Raw genomic sequence first — 23,235 nt, 5'->3', positions numbered from 1 at the left:
TAGGAAAAAGAGGCTTAACGAGCGTTTGAATGCAGGAGGACCTGCCCCGCGATTTTCTTGGCGCTGGCCATTTGTTCAATTCTCTCCTGTGCCTACTGGGCATTGACTTGTCACCTGACTGTAATACAAACGTTTACATGGGATATGCGCTACCGCATGCTGGCTGAGGTTGTAAAGCCATCTTGGTTTTGTGTGCTGTGTTTATATTTTAGTGTTGGTGTCTGCTTTCTGTCTGCGGACGAGTGGGCCATGCTGGCGAAGCTCGTTCGAATGAGTGCTACATTTTTAGCCTGCAAGGTGGCGACATTATTACGCTGTTATTCTTAAACATCTCAACAGAATGCGCATATCTTCGTGCTCATAAACGCGGGTTTTCATGAGGGAAAAAGAAAAACTCTCAGGGGTGCGTGCGTTCGCGTGGATGTACGCGTGGAGTGGACGGTCGCTGGGTTGCGACGCGCAGTCTTGATTCTCATTTCTTCAGCTAAGTCTTCAGAACATATAAGAACTATGCGCATTTATACGCGTGCGCGGGGTGTACGTGGTTGTGCGTATTTTCACGTCACGATTTTTCTAGCTGGACAACTTGCACTTTGAGATGATTATCCGGAGTGTAGGGATAGCCAGCTGTGGTGCGGAGTAAAGTTATAAAACCTATTTTATGGCACCCTTCAAATCCCACGTGGGCGCATAAGGATGTATATTAAAGTTTTCTAGAAATTTATGACTTTTCTTCCAATTTTCAAAGCGTACACTCCAGTTGCACTCGCAATTTCTACAAGTTCTGCTGCACATTGCCAGCAGGCTGAGAGTATTAAAAGACGAAACCTCGCCTCATCCCTTATTATAAACCATGGAGCAATGGAGCTAGCAGTAGATGGTTTTTAAGGCATCAAAACAAGCTGCTTTATTTTCTTCGCCCACCAAACATCAAAGTTTAGAAAATATATCACCCCCCAATTTTTCACATTGCACTAGAATATGCTTAAAACGAAAACATGTTTTTAACAACAGTATTATAAGGCGTGGTTCATTCACAGTCTTTTTCGATGTACATCTCATTACCATAACCTTTGCAGAATTCCTCCCATCGAATGTGTGTAGCTCCTCATCAACGCTTGTTGACTTGCAGATCAAAGAATGCTTTCCTACGCCATAGATACGGCGTTAACGAGCATGGTGTGTGATCTTAAACGTGTCTGTTTGCCATCTATTTCATTGCTTGAAACCCGCAAGGGGCTTTTCCTTGCCGTGTTGCGTAAAAAAAAGATAAGAGTGCATGTCGATGTAACCATCTCGGAGTACTGTTGTCTGTTAAAAAAATTTATCTTCGTGAGCAACTCTTTTCAAGAGATGTGATACATAATGTACATAAAGAACAAAACACATAATGCGCCATAAATAAATGCTTATACGAAGTTCACTTCACATCTACGCAGTTTTTTTGTTCATAAGATGCGTGCCTCTCCAAGACACAATGCCTGCTCAGTATATTCAACATGTTTAGTCATGGCCATAATAAAAATAACTGCGACGAGTCCTCATTCATCTATGAAACAATCCTGACGTTGAAAGTGTCATAGCAGTCCCTACTTAACTGTAGCCGGAAATATTACTTTTGAAAATCTTTGTTCTTGCCAACACATTTTGATTCAGTCTAGCTTTGACCATTAACAACATTTATAGCCCGGATACGGATCACGTCTACTACATGAAAAAAGCATCTACCGATGATACCAAACTAGTAGTCACCAGTTTGAGGTGCAGCCGCCCCATTCCCACAAATTTATTTATTTCATCGCTTCATCTGACTGCCTCTCAAATGCTTCTACATTATTTATTTCCTTAGAGTGCGCCCAATTGCTCTAAATGGCCACTGATTATTTTTATGAGGGTAAGAAGGGGGTGGTTGCAGCTTTTAGACTCGTCTCCCCATATCACTGATGGAAAATAAAGGTCATCTTCTCTCACCTTTTCGCCGGATCGCTAGTCCTGCCTATCTCCTGTCATAAACTCACCATTGCCACTTAATGTATGCTTCTCTCCTACTATCCCTTCTGTGTGCCATTACAGTTTTTCTTTCCTTATCATGAAGCGCCGTCCTCTATTTAGCCTCAAGCCGTTTTCATAGCCTCTTAGTTGTTGCTCCACAGGTGGAACCTGGCTGAATACAAGTATAATTCGCTTTACTTTTGGTGGATACAACTGATGTGGAATACATAAACCTCCCATTTCTATCCTATTAGGTATTTTACTCTCGTTGTCCAGAACAGCTCGCACCACCTGCCGTCTATCTACAGTGCTTCACCGTTTATTGGTAACAGCTGTTTCCCATCAAGACTTTTAAACGAGAATGCCATATTTTGTCTAGTTGCTAATAGCCGATTCTGGCGGATTAACAGTGTACGGAAAAAGAAGACGCAAGGACAGAAAACAAAAGACAGAGAGCTGGACTCACAACTATAATTTTATAAGGAACGTAAATTGAATGAGCGCAGTTGGCCGTACACGTTAAAAGTACAAGTATTAAAAACAAAAGAAAAGTTGCTGGTGGTTTATCTTTAGTTAAACCTGGTGTGTAAGCAAAGGCTTCATTCCCGCCCTGGCTACGCTAAGAGTGCTGCTTGAGGTTGAAGCAATGACGAGACTCATAGTTTGGCTTAGGGGCGCCACATTTATTCTTTGCTTTTGGATATCCCCACGAAGACACTCCGATGGTCCGCGAAGTAGTGCGATGGTGGTCACTTGGTTGACAGAGAATGCCAAAGCAAGTGTAGGCTACACCACAGTGGCCCATAAGGTCATAAAGTTCTCACTCTATAACCATATAACTAAACCACCAGCAATTTTTTGTTTGGCCTTGACTTGACCTCACCTATGACCTTATGGGCCTCCTTGGTGTAGCACCATAGCAGCACACCATGGCTAAACTGTGGTTTTACCTCTAAATTGCTTGAGGGTAAAAACCGCCAGCGCAGCGAGAAAGCCGGAGGTTCCGTAGTAAAGCTTTCGCTTCAAAAAGTTTTAATTCACCTAGTTATAATGAAAAGCCCACTTGCTACCGTGGAGTGAAAGAGATCACTGTAGACAAAGTGAGAAAGGATACCACATATGCTCAAGAGGCTGACAAGACAACGTCAATATTCATTTCGTCTATACTGTATGCACCAACTTGCCTGAATGGTAGTTCAGCTTACACGCACGCGAAGTTTTAAATTTTTGAGTGTAAAACACTTCCGCAAGTTCAAAAGTCCGCTGATATACGACAGAGGATCAGTGAGGCCAGAGAGTTACGAGACTAGATAGAAAAGACATCGTCTCGCTGCACTATAAATGTGTCGCGGCAAGCCGTGCAAGGACTGTTGATAGGTTCGGGCTGATTAAAAATAGTGAAAATAATTAAGCCTTCGCCTGCACTCCTTATGCATAACTGTCTTATATAAATATAACTGGGAATCATGAATATAAATTTATATATCCTTACTGACAAGTTTTAGCACACCTGAGGGTGGAAAAATAAATTATTAGTGAGCAAACTACTATGTAACACCATACCCCGGGAAGTAGGCCCTGGGAGACTTCCCTAATCTCCCCTGAGAAATAGTTTGCAGAGATGGGTAGAAAGGGAAAGGTATTCGGATGTTCACAGTGGGTTATGGGGATTAGGTAGATATTGTAGGCAGCTTGAGATGTGGTAACTTTTGCGAGTATAGTTGAGTTTCTCTTGAGGCCTTCGTAAAGGAGGCCTCTAAGTGCACCTCCGTACAACGGAACGTTGCCAGGGGTCTCCGACCCTCCGATAGAGCAAATTCTGAGGCAAATATCTGCCCTCAAGCACGGTTCTCCCACCCTGATTGTAGCAGATGACTGCAGACCCGTATATTTTTTTCTTTGCTTGCCCCGAGTGTGCTTCGACTACTATTCTAAAGTACTTGGGCACATGCAATAACCCTTTCACGGGAAAGAAGATGGAACTGCTTGAATTCCAAGTAATTCAGACTGTTCTTATATCCTCAATTCTCCTCATACGCACCTGAAGTGCTATGGGTGGTCTTTTGGAAGTGCGTCACTAAAGGGGTGATGAGGTTTGGCTACCATGGTTTGCGTCACCAAACGTGTGACGATGCACTTGCTGTGTAGGGCTTGGTCCACGTGAAATTTTCACCGAGTTTACTAGCTGGTAGTCGGCACTTGCTGCGTTGACGTTCCAAAATTTCAGGGTTTTCTGACTCTCGAGACTCACTACTAGTACGGATCGTTTTCGCCATGCGAAAGAAGAGTTGCGTATATCCAGGCTTCGTTCGGCTTGCCGCAAGCCCCTCAGGTATCGCGCTCTTTTGAATCAGAAACCAATATACAACAGGTTGAGGCACCCTGCTTGTACCGAGAAGGGGTTATTTGGCGTGAGAAGTTTGTTTTTAAATTTTTATCCCCTTCCGACGCCAGATTCGGCAGTACCGGGCAGTGGCTCACTCACAAGGCAGCGGAAAGTGCGCCGTCAACTCTCCACGGGATTCGCAACCAATACAGCATTGGCCCCAGCTTGAGCGGATCCCTATCGCCGACGTTATAACTGTACACAACACCTCCGGCAGGCGCCGTCGTAGGAATTTACCCCCGAGGCGCTTCAGGGCATAGAGAATTGTGGGTATCGAATAAAAAATGCAGGGGGCCAACTATACGTGAACCAAGTTTCACGAGAGTAAGCGTGGTTATGCTTGGTTTTACAAGCAACTACACAGATTGTTTATGAAAGGCTTGCTTTATTGCAATCCATACAGCTGGTCTTGGTCAATTATTTGTTCGGGGGTCTCGGCAGCCTGTCTGGCACGGCTGTGTTCTCTGTCTTTAGCGAGAGTGGCTTGCCGCTGAGTGACGTCCGTTGGATGATCAGATTCGGCCTGGCGCTAGCACTGAAGCGAACGCACAGACGGCCCAGCTGGCCCACCATCCATGGCGAGACTGAAGAGCGAGCGCGGTGCAGAAGCTGTTATTCTCCATAGAGCTAGTCCAGTGATAGCGTGGCATGACATCACTCACAGTGGCCTGACCTTGCGCTCCGAGCGTGCTCAAGGTCATGGCGACGGAGATGAATGACCATGGCAGACATGGCGTAGTAGAGCTTACGCTCAAAAAAATGACAGGCGATCAGTCAAGAGCACTCTACCTTCCCCTCCTACATGCTGCCGCTTCCTACGTGACGTGCACACCTGCAGACGGAAATATCAATTATTAAAATCTACTCTATAGCAAACCTACAGCCGGGGAAGTGGGTCCGGGGAGGCCTACAAGCGTACTTCCATATTACGAAACGCTCGCCTGCGTCTCCGTCGCTTCTAGACAGGGGACCCTACATGGGCATTGCCCCGAGGGGGCTCCGGCTCGTCCTGCAAGGTACCAGTACAAAGGCGGGAACCCTTTCACGGTGTTCAGACCTTTCATAGCCTATCTGACTGCTTGTAACGCAGGGTGCCCCTTGCCAACAGTGCACTGATGTGCTCACTTCTCTCTCTCTCTCACCTACAATAGGTACGGGTGCCCATAATGTAAATGCATCAGTAATGAGACTGTTACTTAATTATCTGAGGTAGTGCGCGGCTAGGTTGCTAGCGCTACATTGGCTATCAAAGACTTGGACCGCGAGATATTTTCTTCCGGCTTACTTGCCGTTACTCTATTCACCGCTTCGACTTTCCGAATTTTCTGGACTTAGTAGCCCTCGAGACTCACTAATAGAAGAACTCCTTTCACTGATTCGAGTCAAAGGTGAATGCCCTAGACCCCAGGCTTGATTCACCCAGCCACAAGGCCCCGCGAGGCACTAGGCTCTTCGGAAACGGAGACCACCACACTCCGGCTGAATGGTATGCCTTTAGTGTGAGAGGGAGATCTTGCGTTACGATGAAATTTAGGTTTCTAAATTGTCGCTCCCTTTTAATTTGCCTGCTTCATACGCGCTCCGGTCGGGCCCCTCAAACGTACGAAGAGAGTACGCTGCCGACTCTCCTGATGGACCCCGGATGGACCCCGGATGAACCCCGGCTCCTGATGGAGGATGGACCCTGGCTGAAACCCATTCAAACCACTGACGTTCTTACGGGAGCATATGTGCTGCAGAAACTACCCCATTGCCTCTGGCTCGTAGCGGAGACTTCGAGCAGATTCTAGACGCATCCCCTCCCCTAGGCGTACCCGGCCAGAAGTGTTGCTCAAATCACTAGAACATTTATGACGCGACGCTCTGTTCGCTACTGACTACGTGAATGACTTTTTTGTGAAGGAAGCGCTAGTGCTCTCTTAATCGTGCGTTGAGGTATAACCCCACCTGGCCGATATAGTACATGCGGCAAGAAAGCGGAATGCGATACATCACTCCGACGGCGCACTCCATGCATTTGTTTTTGTGCTTCACAGTCCAAAGGCCTGAACACTACACGCTAAACGTGCATGGGCTTATATGGGAGTAAAAATAGAACAAGCTGTCCTTTAACGCACTCCCTCTTATTAAAAGGAGCGCGCTAGAGGACATCTTGCTTCCATTTTGCTCCTTTCTGGTTTCTACGCAAATCGACCTTCTTTTTTTCACGTCGTGGGCCATCTCTTGGGCATGTCGGAAGAACAATTTCCGTGGGTCGTTCCGCACTTGAGTGTCAACCATTTCTTATTGGTTTCTCTTCTTTTAGACAGTATATCCAGGAAATCAAACTGCACTGTAGAGAATGAGCACAGAATTTGGGTGAAGCCGAACCCAGCCACCTGCACGACACAAGAACCGATATATGCACCGATACTTAGGCAGTACGACTTCCCCACCCAAGTACGAATGTGAAACCCAAGCAAGAAGACAAAAGCTCCACAAAAGCCTCTACAGACACTTTAGCAAAGTGGAAGTTTCCGCTCGTTGGTAAATCTTAATTTTGGAGGATAATCTCGCGCTAGCCGCCTCAAAATCACATCTCTACAGAAGCCGCTGTCTAGCTCCTGCGGCCTCTTCATTTTAATTCTCAATACATTACTTTCCGCATCTGAACCACTATACGCCTAGTGTCCGAAAAGTAAGACACTGCTTTTTAGCGCAGTAAATTTAAGAGTTTGTTATATGAAAGTCTGCGCCCGCTAGAGCAGCCTCAATAGGCTTTAAAATTTTTCCGGTGCCAGTGTTGTATTGTGTGCGTTCAGAAAGAGCCGCCGGTCTCCTCATGAAGGAATGAGCTGATTCGATCGCGTAAACCACTCTGTGCTTCTAAACGCCAATGGGATTTGAGCGTTGTGATGAAAAACCACCATATGTGATGACCAATGCAACATTAGAGTTGATATCGAAAATTTCAATTTTTACCTCATACGACCGGCTCTGCACGCTCCTGGTGTCCTGTACGTATACTCGCATATCGGTGTTGAGCAAAACTTCCTGTCGGTATAAGGAGGGCACTCAATCATAAAGTGAAATCACTTTATATAAAACATACCGTATATACTAGTATAAAAGCCGCCATTATGTATAGCCTGCACGTCCCTCCCCTCCCCCCCTTTTTACGGCCACAAAAATTGAAAGAATAAATAAATAATACGCGCAAAACAGGCGTCTACTTTCACGAAGTGCAGCAAGATGGCGCCGATTAGTATTTCCCGCGCCGCATCTATTATAATCATAGTTGCGCAACAAGACGTTTCCGCGGCTTCTTGTTTCGCGGTGTTTTCGCGGTGCTTGCTCAGCGCCAATTGGCCATTCATGTCCGGTGCTTCGTTGGGAAGTGTGGGAACTGCTTGCGGAATCTGTTGTTTTGCTTCCACCATCGTGTGGCTTTTGAACGCGAACAAAAAGCAATGGGTAGGCGCAGACGGGCCTACACTGCAGGCTTCAAACTTCAAGTGGCAAAATTCTCTGCAGAACACGGTAAACGGGAGGCCGGGCGGAAGTTCGACGTCGACGAAAAGTGTGTTCGCTTCTGATGTAAGCAAATGCAAGACCTCGCCGACACGACCCGAACCCGAAAGGCTTTCTGAGGAAAACAGTGCAAGTTCCTAAAAGAGTACCTCGTCGAGTGTGTTCGCAATACTGGGAGCAAAGGCTTCCCGGTGTCTACGGAAATGATCCGCATGGAAGAAATCACTAACACAAAGCACATGAATATTCGACCTGCGGACTTCAAAGCCAGTCGAGGGTGGCTTCAACGCAACGGCAAAATTGACAGTAATGCTTTGCACCACCGCTCATGGAAGGAAGCTTCCACCCTGCGTTGTCGTTAAGAGAAAGACTCTGCCAAGAGGAAAGTTCCCCCACTGTATCGTCGTCAGGGTGCAAGAAAAAGGTTGGTATCCGACGAATTTGCAATAGTCTGGCTGAAAACAGTGTGACAGAACCTACCCGGAGGCCTACTACGCCGCAAAGCCCTTCTTGTGCTCGACAGCTTTGGAGGGCACCTAACAGACCGAGTGAAGACTCGGCTGGCAGACTGCCGAACTGACTTGGCCGTAATTCCTGGTGGCCTGACAAGGGTCCTGCAGCAGCTCGATGTTTGCGTTAGCCATCCAATCAAGATGAAATTTCGCTGGTTCTACGCCGAGTTAATCCCAAGGAAACCACGCAACAACTCCGACAGGGCGGCTGAAGCGAGCGTCCCTCCAGCAACTTTGCTATTGGATTCTGCACGCGTGGCGTTCTCTGTCGGCGGACAACATCTCAATGAGTTTTAGATTCACGGGACTGACAAACGCCATGAACGACTCTGAGGACGACCAGCTTTGGGAGCACGTCAATGATGCCAGCTCGTCCGACAGCAGGGAGAGAGCCGATGAGCTGAGCTCCTCCGACGGTGATTAGCTCTAAAGCGGCGATGAATGGTGAAATAAAATGTTCGTACCTGTCGTCAGCTTTTTAACTATTTGACACAGTAGTCGCAGTGGAACCACAGCGAGTTAATATGTCGCTATAGGCCTGTTTTGTGTTTAACCTGCACCTAAGAAACTCTGATGAAAAAATTTCGGCTTATACACGAGTATACACGGTAAATCTTTGGTTCACACGCGGCTCAGAACAGTAAAGGCTATTAAAAACATGAACCAGATTATATAAGTTGCCTTAATGTTTTGCTGGAAAGATCAAGTATGCGCCGTCTATGCGAAAAGTAACCGATCAACAGGGTTAGTTTCTCAGCTCTGTAGCGGGGAGCTTATGACACCCCTTAAGCTTTAAATCTGTAGGAGTTTCAAAAAGACTGCACAATAGGACTTGGAAAAAAAACCTGCTTCTCGGGGGGTTTTTTTGGCAAAAGGGTACATGCATGTCGTCCCCCTTACGTGCAAGCTTTTAAACGGATAAACACAGGTACCATACTTGTGATGCCTACCGGACTGAAGCTACACTGTAACACCAGTGCCTCTTCTAATTGTCATGTACAGGTAGCTCTAGAAACAACAGTGTTTTGCTCATCAAGTAAGCTAGTTGCGTTTCTTTCTTTTCTTAATAAAAAGCTTGTTCCGTGCGGCTAAACTGGACTTGGCTATGAGAGAGATGCTATACTTAAAGTCTGCACGTAGTATACAAGAAGCGGGTGCGATCACACCCCAAAAAACAGTACTTCTTAATCAGTCACGTTGAACACGTCGTAAACGTTTGTTTTCTCTGCAGCTTTTCTCGAGAAAACCTTTTTGATGACCTCCACATTGCAACATCTCGGAAGTCAGTTGATTCAGGCGTCTAAAGTGAGTAATCGTTAAGCAAACTACCTCGAGTTATTGCAGTCACACGGATAAATTATTCATAGGAAATGTATGCAGTGCTTTGGAGAACGAAGCACATCGATCTTTTTAACCGTATCCTGAGGCGCTCTAGCTTTATTATGATTTCTTTTAGATACTCTATTCCACATTGAATGCTCAAGACCGCTGCATTTTGCATTCTTGGTGATACTGTTGCTATGAAGCGTCACTCTCATGGGACCATTTGTTTGTTGATGCAGATAATTTTTTTGTGCAGCAGAATCAAAGATATAGACGCAAAAGACGTCAGCGGAAGTATAAAAGCAGAAATCCGGCGAGATGGTACAAAAATTACCCAAATTCTGAGCTGGGATAGTTGGAACCAAGAACGGCAGAGCTACAGAACTGCACAGATATCGAAGTCACAAGGAGCAGCGAGCGCCAACTTTCATTCGTTTTTCGTTGAGGGCGTTCGGTTGCCATGTTTTTTTGCTATGATAGTCATCATTGTCTGGTGGTTTCCGCTTGAAATTTACCACGCCTAGCCCAGATAAGTGGATGAGGATGCTCGTATCCAATGGATAGAAGCTTGTATTCAAAAGCCTGTATCCGGCGGCACTTTTCATCATCTGATCATACGCAGCACTTCCCGCATACAGGGCGGATGGTTAAACCTCTAGGCCACCGCTACGGTTTAAAGAGCCTCAAAACAAGCTTTACCAAGCAAGGTGAATTTCGGGCTTGACGCGTCAGCGACTAGTCAAAGGAGAGAGAGGATGCAAGGTGGTGTAGCCTAAAGACCCCATTTCCGAAACTATTCATCTCGGAGGAACCAGTCATCACAAGGGGATATAAAGCATGCGCTCAGTGGAAACCTTATGGTGCCCGGGGGCACATAGGGATCGAACCCAGCATTTCTTGCAGGCGATCTGAATGCTCTTTCCACTAGACTGCCGCAGCGGTAGCCGTAGTAAGCGGCAGCCGTAGGAGCTAAATGGCGTAGTATTTAGCTCATTGCATTGTGAACCGCGGCCCATAGGGCTCTCATGGCTGATACGAGAAGCGCGCGATGACATGCCATTTAATATGGCATGATCAGAAACAAAAAAGTGTGCCCTATATAACATAGACGAAGAATCACGCAAGACGATCGCAATAATTAAATTATGGAATGGTGCACGCAAAATAATGTTCTCCAGCACAGACTGATCACACGGTTTCGAAAGATCTAAAAATACCCAATATACGCAGAAGCTAGTGTTTTCCAGTACTGATCTACTCTTTCATTTGCTCCTAATTCCTATTCCCGACTGCCCAATGTAGAAATGATCATATGATGTCATGATGTCATACAGCCAACGTACTCAAACAATGCGTATCAGGTGTGGCGTCGGTTCTAGCATGTGCTGGCCTCTTCGGCAGTTTACGCGCTTGCACATGGAGTGGGCGTTGTATAGCGTAGTCATTTCGCCCTTACACGTTTCACATTCCTTGTTACAATTTCCTTGGAAATGATTCCTTAATCTATTACTCTGCTCTGAGCTCAGGTCTGCCAGCCATGTATTTCTAGCTACTGCTGCCTACGCAGACAAATAGGCAGGATACAGTATTGTTCAAATGACAAAAATTTCCACTTTCTGTGTCAACAACACGCCAATGATCGCAGCAAAAGCCGGCTAGGCATATTTGCGAGGAGGTTAATTTTATCTACCAATTTCACATCGGCCAAGCGTCAGTTTGCATACTCTTCAGTCCGGCACAAGCAACTGCTACCTTTCCATAAACAAAGAAACATTCTTACCCACTTATATTGTGTCTGAAGTCACGAAGGCTTTTAGCAGTTACTTCCCGTATAGAAGTATTTCTGGAAGAAGAGTTAAATAAAAATCAACAGGCTCTAAACTCTACAGTCTGCATGCGCAGCTGTTGTCACCCTGGACAAGAACGACCCAGAACACTGGCAATGATTTTTCGATGTGCAGCAATAACGGAACGTATGGCAGTGCTACTGAACTACCTGTTGTATTACCGGTGGGCAATAAGGAGGCGCTTATAGCTGCAAGGCGGCGAGGAGGAAAATTTCTTCGATTTCCGGAATGTGCATGCCTGCAGTGACCGAGATAATAAACGCGTCGTGCACAGCACTAAGACTTAGAGGCAGGCGCCATCGACTTATCCTAAGTACATCATGACTACTGCGCAATCCTTCTTTTCCACCGTGATGTTCGTAAGGTATTCGTATTCGTTAATAGAAAGACATTAGGCGTGACTGCAGTATGTCCTACGCGCAACCACCGTGGCAAACGTCAGTCAAATACAAGAGTTTCAAAGGATGCACGGTACGAAGGAGTGACAACAAAACTACAACAATCGCTGCAAAAGTCTCCATAGGTTGATTCTTTGTTTCAACTAATGAACAAGCGCGAGTGCAAGTGGCAGGATAGAATCCCAAGACAAACACTTCTGTACATTTGTCACCGCAATTTTATCTCAGCGGCAGCATGTCTGGAGCGCTAGCGCTAACTTTTATGCAGTATTTTGGGGCAGCTGTTGTTTATAAGCAAGCCGGTTAACTCAGTGCCGAATAAAGTCTTCTCGATAGCTTGAGAGTTTCAGTTTCTTCTACTCTATGACAGTTTACTCTTCCACCCTATTACGTGACTTCATCGACGCGCTAGATAGTAGTCACGGTAATTTTATTAGCAGTGTTAATCTGCGGGAGGTTTCGTGCTTTATCATTGAGTAAATCCCGCGGCAGTGTTCCAAATGACGTACACCAAAAGACACCTCAATGCTTGGCCTTGTCTGTGGCTTCTCCTTTACGCGTCTGTTCTCTCGGTGCAAGAAAACGAGTGTTATCATTTCAATTGTTGTCTTTGTGGCACGCGCAACGTTTTTCCCCGCTTTCATCGCATTCGTTTGCTTCTATGGTTAATTCGCGCTTTAAATTTCAGATATCCTACTTTTTTTAATGCGATGTTGATTGCCTCAGGGCATAAAACGGCATGTAATGATAAATGAGGATGCCTAAATAAATGAGTGAAGGTTAGCTGATCTAATGAAATTGAGCAGTGAACGATGATGAGGTCCTTGTGTCCAAGTGGTGTATGAAGCACTATTATCGGGCGAAAGACCCGCTGCCACCAGGTGCCGAATTCTTGTCAGCTTCAACGCCGGGCAAACCCACAGCAGGTGGTGAATGTCGGCCTCAAGATTTCTGTTCTTGCAGACTGGACACCCGGGGCGGGGAAATACACCTTCGAATTGCGGCCACTTTCGGGTAACGGCCGGAGTTAGGGCAACCCCGATCCGGATCCTCCGAAGCGCAATCTCCTCTGCACGGGTAAGACCATGGGGGAGGGTTACCGCACACGGAGGGATTAGAGCACGTGTGCGGCGCCGGAGGTGTTCCTTTTTATTTAAAAGGAGGGTGGTGTCAACCAGTGTTAGGACTCGAGGCGAAGACGAAGTTGGGGTCACAAGGTGGGTCGCAGAATCTGCACGGCTTTGTGAACTCAGTAGGTCTCGTGGGACCCACTGAATTCTGATTGGCTGCGGGATGCGTGCCGCGAGACGATGGATGTCCTGGCAAATGCCTGGGGTGCGACTGACGCGTCGTAGTAGGCGTATGACGTGAAGAGCGTTGGTGCGGATGACAATGCGAGCCGTAGGTAGTAGGAGAACGGCGGCCACTGTGCATAGTGTCTCTTGAACGGCAATCATCTCCGCACAGAAGGAGGAAGGAGGTTCTGGGAAGCGAAACCTACTGGGAAGATATCCTACTTCTTCGTGGCTGAGTGGAACACCCTAGCAGAACAAATTACTTGTGCTTATGTTGTGTTGCTCTTAAGGGAAGGTTGCGCAAACACGGGATGATACACAACGAAGAGACACAGAGACAAACACGCAACCTTCACCTTAACAGTAAGATGTACCAACTAGCCCCAAGCGAAGTTTTATTTATGTTGTCTCGCTCGGCTATTTCAAGTTTATGCTCAACACTTTGAGCTCCCTTAATAGTTTCCACATTTTCTTACCATTGCGACCTGGAACATCGGTGGCGGTATGCAGCTATAATACGAAGATGGAAGACGTATTGGCTAAGTTGCTCTGAAAATACCATTGTTGTATTCCCCAGTCATATACTGGCCAAGTGAGGAACTGGATCAGTGATAGGTCATAACAGGATATGCAGAAACGCATGCAAAACTTCGAGCATCGACCGCACTGAGAACTTTTCAGCTCACAGTGCCCGACGTTCCTGGTGCCTCCGCCCCTACCTTATCCCCCTTAGAAAAAGAACGAAGGCTGCATTCAGATAGAAATATACCCAAACAGCACAATATTAGGAACAATTAGGAACATGTTGGCGAAGACAGGTCCTGCAAAAGGCCAGAGTGGAACAGTACATGCACAATATTGGGCAGATTACCTGTGCTGCTCGGGATATGGAACCAAACGTGAAACATTGAACACATGCTCAAGGAAGATACTGATCTCTGAAAGCATGCAACCTGTTTTCCTCAGCGATTGAGAAAAGGAAGCCTGAAGTTTCAAAAGCGATTTACCAAGCATGAATTTTTTTGTGTTTTGACTGCGAAAATCCCAGATGACGTCACTGTGATATCAAACAGAAAAAAAATTTCTTCCGACGGTGCGAGTAAGGGAACCCAGGACTTTCAGACTGCGAGACAAGCATGCAACCCATGGGCCACAAAACTGCATTAGTTCTTTACAAATAAAGGCGAACCCAGTATATGAGTTGTATGCTAATGAGTAGGAATGTCACTAGAAAGTAATAGAAAAACAAAAATCACAAATAAAAAGAAAATAAGAACAGAATGTTTTCGTATTCAGGTAAAGTAAGTATTCGTAAGGCCCCTCCGTAATTTATTCTTTACGAGTGTACTGAAAGGGTGCACTTCAACGCTCAAGCCTAGTTGCCCTGTATCTATGAGACACTGTCTAGACATTAAAAGAGAAAGGATTTCAGTAGAAGAGGCGATCAAGAAGGAAAGGCGAGGATAGAAAAGAATGGAATGCCCCGTCACGGATGAGATAACTGGCATTGGTTCAACATGGAGAAAGGAAGCTGCAGTAGCACACAAACGACTTGCGAAAAAAGGGAAATGAGAGGAGCGACTTCCCAATGGGACAGTGGGGAAACTTTCCTCAAGGCGTACATGTGAGCGTGTTGTTTATGCTCACACAGCGATACAAAGGCTGAAAAAAAAAGGTGTTCAGCAGAAGTAGCGAAGAAACATTCACTTAACGTAGTGTTTCCGGCGCCTGTCGCGTCCCGAAACCCGGCAGCTTTGGACAGAAGCGGTGGCTCTACTTTTCTGTTCATAAGTTTAGTAGACTGCATAAGGAGAGGCAGCGAGGCAAGAACGTCTAGTCTACCCTAGACGCAGCGCAGTCTATTCAAACTCAATCCGGCTTCATTTCCAAGGGAGATCAGGGCCATTGGAAGAGCAGCCTTGGGCGACACCTCGAGGTGAAGGCAAGATATTCCACGCCTCTTATGTGCCACGAATTGTTGAGAAAACTTGCCCTGTACCACCGTTGCTCCCGCCTCCCTGCCCTCACTCCATTTTTCCTCCTGCGTTCTCATGTTCTTTTATAAAGCTGTTGCTGAGGCGCTTCTTTTTGTACTCCGTTTCTAAAGTGGCGCCCCTCATTCAGGTCGCTGTGATGCTTTCACAGAATTATGGTAGAGTACCGAGTGTCATTGCACGGCCACAACTAGTTACATCGCCTTGAAACAAAACGACCAGGAGCGTTTTTCAACCCATGAGCGTCTGACGGATGGCTGTGGTCCTCCCAAAAAATTCTTGAATTTCTAAGTCATTTACGCAGTCAATAAGGAGCATACGTGATTTACCCCTAATCCGGTCTACGTAACTTGATCAGGGAAGGTGTTGGGCAAGCGCATGTGTATTTTTCCTCGTTCCATACTTGTGTGGTAGGCGCCACAAGTTTCATCCATCGTTACGTAACCGTGCCACGTTTTACGCAGTCGTGACTACAGTAGCAGCCTCAAACCGGAGTTAGGAAATCATTACAAATTCTGCTTTAATTCCCAGTTTTCGTAAAATTACACCTGCTGATTTCAACGAAAAAACGTCCTGTTCTCACTAAGGTTAACTCCGATGACACATGGGTAACTCTTAAAGCGCAACACAAATCATACGGAAAAACTTCGACATAAGCGTACATACACGACCCGGTGCATGTTGCTGTGGCGGAGCATCTGTGCAGTAAAGCGGCAAGTACTGAAAAAAAAAGAAAAGTAATATCGATTTGTCAGGCGCTCGCTTTGTGAACGCTTTTCAGCATACAAAATTCGCATCAGTTTGCGTCCCCTCTGTCGGCGCTTTGAGCAGGGGATAGCGAAGGCTCGCACCCATCTCATTGCTGCTTTTGAACCACCTAGCAACCTGATGTTATAACCATGACTCGCTTTTAGCTCTTATTCCCTGTTCCCAGAGTTGAATAACTTACGGAGATCACGTCCAAGCTGAAGATTAAACTGCAGCTTAAACAGAAGCACTAACTGAATTCCCAGCGAAGCTCTCTCCGTTATATATTCGCGCTTCCTGGTTGCCCTGTGTACCCGTCCACGACGCTTGAAACGATCCATATCGTCTTTGCGTTCTGTATAAAAGCATGCTCCGTTGTCCATGGATGGAAGCCCTGCGATAAAGAAGTGCTCACCTATTGGGCCTTGATCACTACTCGCAAGGAACTCTTCAATGTGTATTTACAATGACAGCTATTAGCGGAACACGCGTATATGTCAGTTTGGCGTCATCCCAAGCTTTGCGCTTTTATCACGTGGCGCATATGGTGCATGGTGGGTGACCGCAACATCCGTAAGTCGTTCGTTACCGGAACAAAGATTATAGTTAAAAAATGCAGCGCGAAAAGACAAGGACAAACGAAGAAGGGGACAAGACTGGCGCTCACATCAAACGGCAGAATTTCCTTTTTGAGATGGAAGGAAAAGATCCGGGCCTTGCAAGTAGAGATCGCGATAAGGTTGACGCAGGTTATGGCGGCATGTTGCTTTCTCAAGGTAAATAGAAAAGAGCCCACCCAATGTACAAGGAATCTGATGAACTAAAGTGGCTGTTTGGGCTTGTTGGCCAGCGATCATGGTTAAATAATGCAGCACGAAAAGACAAGGACACACTTTTGGCGCGGCATTCTTAAAACCATGATCACTGACCAACAAGCCTAACAGCCACTTTAGTTAATCAGATTTCTTCTACATTGGTTGGGCTCTTTCTGTATATCGTCTATTAAGACGAAAAGCAATAGTAGAGAAAGAAAAATACATTTGCGCCCCTATTTTATTTATGGACGCCTCACTCATTTTTGAAGATATTGGGTGCAATCATTTTGATCAAGAATTAAACTTAACAGACACTCCAAATCCGCAATAAAATCTCAGCGTTTTCATCAAATAAAGAAGCCCTATCAGCATTTTTTTTAGAAATAAGACACGGTACAAAAATAGAGGAAAATTTAGGAGAAAAAGTGCAGGTCAAAAATATTCCAGAGAGAATACCAAGAATCCGCGTTCGCGCAGATCGCACCCGTCTTCTTGACCGGTGCTCATTGATGCAAGCTGCCATGCAATGAACACATTTTTCATGCCTGAAATAACAATAACTTGGTTTTGGAGGGGCTATTCTCTTGTGTCTGATACATTAGAAGCGGAATATATTGCCGCATGGTGTTCTCAGGTGGCGCTTGAAGGTGACAACGTTAAAGTGTCGCGCGCTTACTGGTTGCCGAATACTGTCTGTCAGAGAACTGTCGCCCTGTCTTCCGTAACATATTTTGGTGAAGGTGCTTGGCAACGATCACAGCATATGATCCATACTCCTCCGCGCACCATGGAGCTCAGTCCTGTGCCAGTCGACACTCCTGTGCACCGTGCTAGCGGGAGAAACCAAGGCCTGCCCCCCGGGCACTTGCCTTTAGAGCTTACCAAGGTACCCACACATCGGCCAGGCATGCAAGCTGCGGCCTACTACACTTGACAGAACAGGCGGCTACCCAAACCATTCTACTGTAGTCAGCTCGAAGTCGCCGAAGACTGGTTTGCCCAGTTTTAACGGGTGGCTTTGTTCAACCAGTGGGAGGACGCCGTCAAACTTCGAAACATCTTCAGCCTGGAGGACGGTGCTCGTACCTGGTCTGAGAACCGAGAAGACGCTTTAGCATCATGGTGCGAGTTCCACCAACGCCTGCTGAAGACGTGCACCAGCACGGATCGTGAAGAACGGGTTGAATGGGCTTTGCAGTTTCGCATTCAGATGCTGAACAAGACTGTAACCATGTGCGTGGAGGACATGACCCTCTATTCCGGCGAGCTGATTCCGCCATGCCCGAAAAGAAAAAGATGCGCCACCTCATGCGCAGCGTTAAAGAGCGAATGTTCGCTGGCCTAGTGCGTAGTACACCAGGGACTGTTGCTGAGTTCGCCACGGAAGCGGTCACGATGGAGAATATGCTCCTGCGGCGGTCAACCACCTACGACAGGCCGGTAATCGCCGGTTCGGTTACAGAGCGCTTCCTGCCTTCGGGGCTAACCCTGATCTTCTCTGCGACCCGATCCGCTCCGTTGTGCGCGAAGAGCTTCAGACGCTTTTCGGTACTCCCCAGACTAGGGCTGGCTCTCTCGCTAGCCTGATCCGCGAAGGGGTTCAAATATTTAGGCCTTCGCTATCGTTCGCTTACCCGCCGTCTTTTCCAACGGAGTACCGTCGGCCGACGTATGCTTAAGCCTTGCGACGCCGTGCTCCCACTTTGGCGCTGTTCCATAGGATCAATCAAGGCTCCTTGTTTTCCGCAAACCCCACCAGCGCACCGACAATCGACGACTACCCCAGCTGACGGCGGTCCTGTGGCGTGCCCCAATTCGGCGGCTTCAGTGCTCTCACGGGGGGGTCCCGGTCATCTTTATCGTCACTGCACATATCGACACCAGAGACTACAGAGGTTTGCCGTCAATGTGCCGTGCCCTCCATTAAGTCAACGATCCCGTGTGATGCATTACTACGTGGCCCGGCAGCGCATGGCGACAACTTACCAGCAGCAGTCACGATCTCCGTCTCCCCGCCGACCTTCGCCGCAGCACTAAACTTCATCCTGGATGGCATATCGACGGTCGCCAAGGGCGCGATCAAGACGCCCGACAACGCGAACAGCGACCGACCGTGACTTAGCGGCACCGACAGCAGTTCATGAACTCGGAGATCGATCTCGCGGATACACCGGTGCTTCTGTACGGCTGTAAGGTTGGCGCACTGGTGGATTTCTCGATTTTAAGCGGAATGCTAGCGGCGCTTTTTAAAAATGTAACGAAGCCATCGCATGACAAGCAGATTAGCATGGCTAGAGAACATCTTGTCTGTCCGCTTGGCCTGTGCACGGCAAGAGTCCTAATTCGCAGCTCCATATTTGTTGTCACCTGCCCAGTGCTCCCTGACGGCACCCGTGACTGTGTCCTTGGCGTTGATTTATCCCTGCGTATGGAGCTATTATCAACGTTCGAAAGCACACTCTCAATTTCGACCAAGAAAGCCGATGTTCACAGCGAGGACCGCCAACGCCACGCAGCTCTTCGAATCTCCGCCTAGAGCATTTGGATTCCGCTACACGCCATTGTTTTTGCGTGTTCACCGCCACGGGCTACGTGATGGGACAGCGGTCAGAGAAGGCAACCTGTCCCTTTTGCTCACCCACGCCATCTGCTCAGTGCGAAGCCTCATCCATCTCCGCGACAGCTGTTCTGAGCTCCAGATGTCTAACTTCACTAAAGCAGGGGTCTTTTTTTTACTACTGCGATCGTATTACCGACCACTTAGCGGAAGTTTATGAATGCTTCGCGTTCGAAGCTGTTGGACCTGTGCGCCCGTCTCTTGACAGTCTTGAAATTTGTCCGGACCTCTTAATGACACAAAAGCGACAACTGCGGACCCTCCTACTCGAAAAGCTACCTGGTTCGCGTCTTCGCGGAAAGTGCGGCAAACGGTTCTTCTATCTGAAGCACCTTATCATTATGACTGACGACGCCCGCCCTATCCGCCAGCAGCCGTACCGTATCTCACAGATGGAACGTGAGGCGATCCAAATGCAGGTGCAGGAGATGCTTTCTGATGGAATCATTCAAACTTCCAACAGCCCGTGGTCGTCCCCTGTGAAGAAAAAGGTGAAGAAAAAGGATGAGACCTTCGTGCTGCTTATATTGCCAAAAAATGAACTGCATCACTGCAGAGACGTCTACCCGCCGTTGCCCCATATCGACGACTCACTCGACTGACTTGGTCGTGGCCCATGCTTCTCCACCTAAGACTTGAAAAGTGGATACTGGCAGATCGAAGTCGACGAGCGGGACAACGAGAAGACGGCTTTCGTTACCCCAGACGGACTGTATGAATTTAAAGTGCTGCGTTTTGGACTATGCTCAGCGCCAGCAACTTTTCAGCGCATTATGCATACAGTTCACGCTGTGCTCAAATGGCAAAATTGTTTGGTTTATCTCGGTGATTTCTCGTGTTTTCTGAAACCTTTGCCGAGCGCCTTCAACGCCAGCGCACTCCATTAATTGCCCTGCGGTCGGCTGACTGAAAGGTTAAGCTCGAGATGTGCCATTATGGGTACAAAAATTAAAAGTTTCTAGGTCATGTTGTGAGTGCCAATGGCGCTAGGCCCGATCCCGAGAAAGCTGCTGCTGTCTTCGATTTTCCCGTTCCTGCAACCAAGAAAAGTGTACAATGCTTCCTGGGTCAGTGCGCATAATACGTCCGCTTCACCGCCGACTTTGTCAAAATTTCCGCACCCCTGTACCGCTTCCCGTGTGACGATGCACAGTTCCCGTGGGCCGCCGAGAAACAGGAGGCTTTCGCAGAGCTGCGCATACGGCTGCAAACAAAAGCTTTTCTTGCGAACTTTGGCGAAGAGGCTGACACCGAAGTCCACGCTGACGCCAGCAACATCGCCCTCGGCTCTGTACTCGTCCAACACCAGCAGCCTGAAAAGTACCATCGCGTGTGCAAGCCGCGGGCTCGCTCACGATGAAACAAGATATTCTACTGCGGAAAAGGAACGTATCGCAGTTGTGTGGAGAACCACAAAATTTCGGCCTTACCTCTACAGCCACCCGTTCAGAGTGGTACCGGTCCGCCATTCTTTCTGCTGGCTGGCAAATCTTCGCGACCCATTGGGGCACCTACCCCGATGGAGCCTCCACTCCACCTACAAGATTTCGACTACACCATTGTGTATAAATCTGGCAAGACGCAAGAAGACGCTGACGCACTATCGCGAGCACACGTCGGGTAAGCCGATAAGATCATGGAGGATGAGGGTGGTTTTCTTGGATTTGTAGTCGACTTAGACTTAATGACGCGACCGCGAGCTGATCCCAACCTGCGACCTGTCACTGATTACCTGGAGGGACGAGCCGCTGACGTACTTCAACAATTTTCTAGACACTTGCTTGCTTTTTGCCTTAGGAACGGCATTTTCTCCAAGAAAAGTTCCAGCACTGTTGGCCGAGCTCATTACGTCGTCGTGCCAGCAGACCTCCGCACCGATATCCTTTTTGCTTGCCACAGTGAGCCCACCTCCGGCCACTTGGGCTTTGTGAGCACACTTGCTCCCGTGCGCTAGGCATATTATTGCCCCAAACTTTCTGACTCCGTCTAACGTAAAGTTGGAGGCTGCTTGAGTGCCAACGTCGAAGGCACCCCCTATTAAGCCCGCGGGTTTGCTCGACCCTATTGAATCGTTTCGGATGCCGCTTGACCATGTAGGCATCGAGCTTTTGGGCCCACTTCCTGTGTCATTGGCCGGTCGCAAATGGATTATAGTAGCCACCGACTATTTAATAAGGTATGCGGAAATCAATGCGGTGCAGCATGGCACGTCATCTGAGATCGCCCAGTTTTTTTGTGCAGCAAATCATGTTGCTTCGTGGCGACGGTCCCAAGTAATCCCTGATCGAGGCACGGCATTTACGGCACAGCTCGCGCACGACGTGTTTGAGCTCAGCCACACGAGCCATCGCAAAACCACTGCCATCACCCACAGACGTACGGGCTCACAGAGAGACTCAACAGAACAATGGTCGACATTATCGCACTGTTCATAGGCTCGCAGCACAAAACCTGGGTCGAGATTCTCTCGTATGTCATATACGCCTACAACATGACCATTCAATAGACGATCCGCTTTACACCATTTCGTCTGGTCTACGGACATGTCGTTCAGACGATGTCGGATGCAGTGGGACCAAGCTACCTTTGCTCGACTTTATAGTTATATTTTTCTCGACTCCGATTCCTTTTGAAATTTTATTACTTTTATGCCACGTGGGGAATTTTTCTGCCTTTCAGTCAAAATCAAGGACAGTTGAACAATGTAATTGCTCGGAATAAAACTGACAATTATTATTTAAACGGATAACTCGCAAAGAAATAGAGCAGGTAACCTATGTTAGCGTTCGTGCCCCAGCATTCTGTTATTTCTATTTATTACTTATTTCGCCATTTATTCTCTCAAGAAAACAAAAAAATCATCACAAAAACTCTCTATGCACCCCTCTTCTTGGCCGATCCCCCTGTGTGGGTATGCGCCATTATAAGAGGTGAACAACAACAACTGCTACTGCCTATCAGTAACTGTCGCCCTGCCTTCCGTGGCATTATCAAAACAGATGCTAGTCGCTGTTATTGCGATTCATTTTTGGAGTAGCCTGCATGTTTTGTATTGAACTCCTGTGCTCAGTGGGACCAAGCTACCTTTGCTCGACTTTATAGTTGTTATATTTTTCTCGACTCTGATTCCTTTTAAAATTTTATTACTTTTATGCCTCGTGGGGAATTTCTTCTGCCTTTCAGTCAAAATCAAGCACAGTTGGACTATGTAATTGCTCGGAATAAAACTGGCAATGATTATTCAAACGGATAACTTACAAAGAAATAGAGCAGGTAACCTATGCTAGCGTGCGTGCGCCAAGCACACAGCCGAACACATTGTGAGATGTGACCGGAAATCACTGACATGCCTTTTCAAAGGACTCATTAAGACGTTGTGAGGAGGCGTCCACAAACATCTTTGGCCACCGCTGCCATAGCAGCAATAAAAGGAGCGCAATTCGACCTCGAGCCGTGTCTTCTTTCGTAAGCTACGTGAGATACAACCAAAAATAAGAACGCTAGTGACTATAATGAGAGCAGTAATGCCTCGTCTGCAATGTTCCCGTGAGAACGGCACTGTCCACCTGACGTTTACATTATGCTTCCTGTTTCTCGATATGCGGGAATAATGGCAGCAAACGTACCCGGCCACAATAAAACTAACTAGCGCCGCTCTTCCATTTCTATGCCCGCAACGTGCGCGTTAACGAGTGGTCGCGTCCGAAATTGTTGCTCGTTTCTTATATCACCAGGAATAAACAGCGACTGAGGGGCGTGTCCGGTACCTGCTGAGTGCGTTAGTACAAACCACGATGTT

This window comes from Amblyomma mixtum, chromosome 5 (assembly GCF_055824585.1).
Source record: "Amblyomma mixtum isolate Tamu chromosome 5, ASM5582458v1, whole genome shotgun sequence".
NCBI classification, from domain to species: domain Eukaryota; kingdom Metazoa; phylum Arthropoda; class Arachnida; order Ixodida; family Ixodidae; genus Amblyomma; species Amblyomma mixtum.
Note: the sequence above shows the minus strand (reverse complement) of the source record.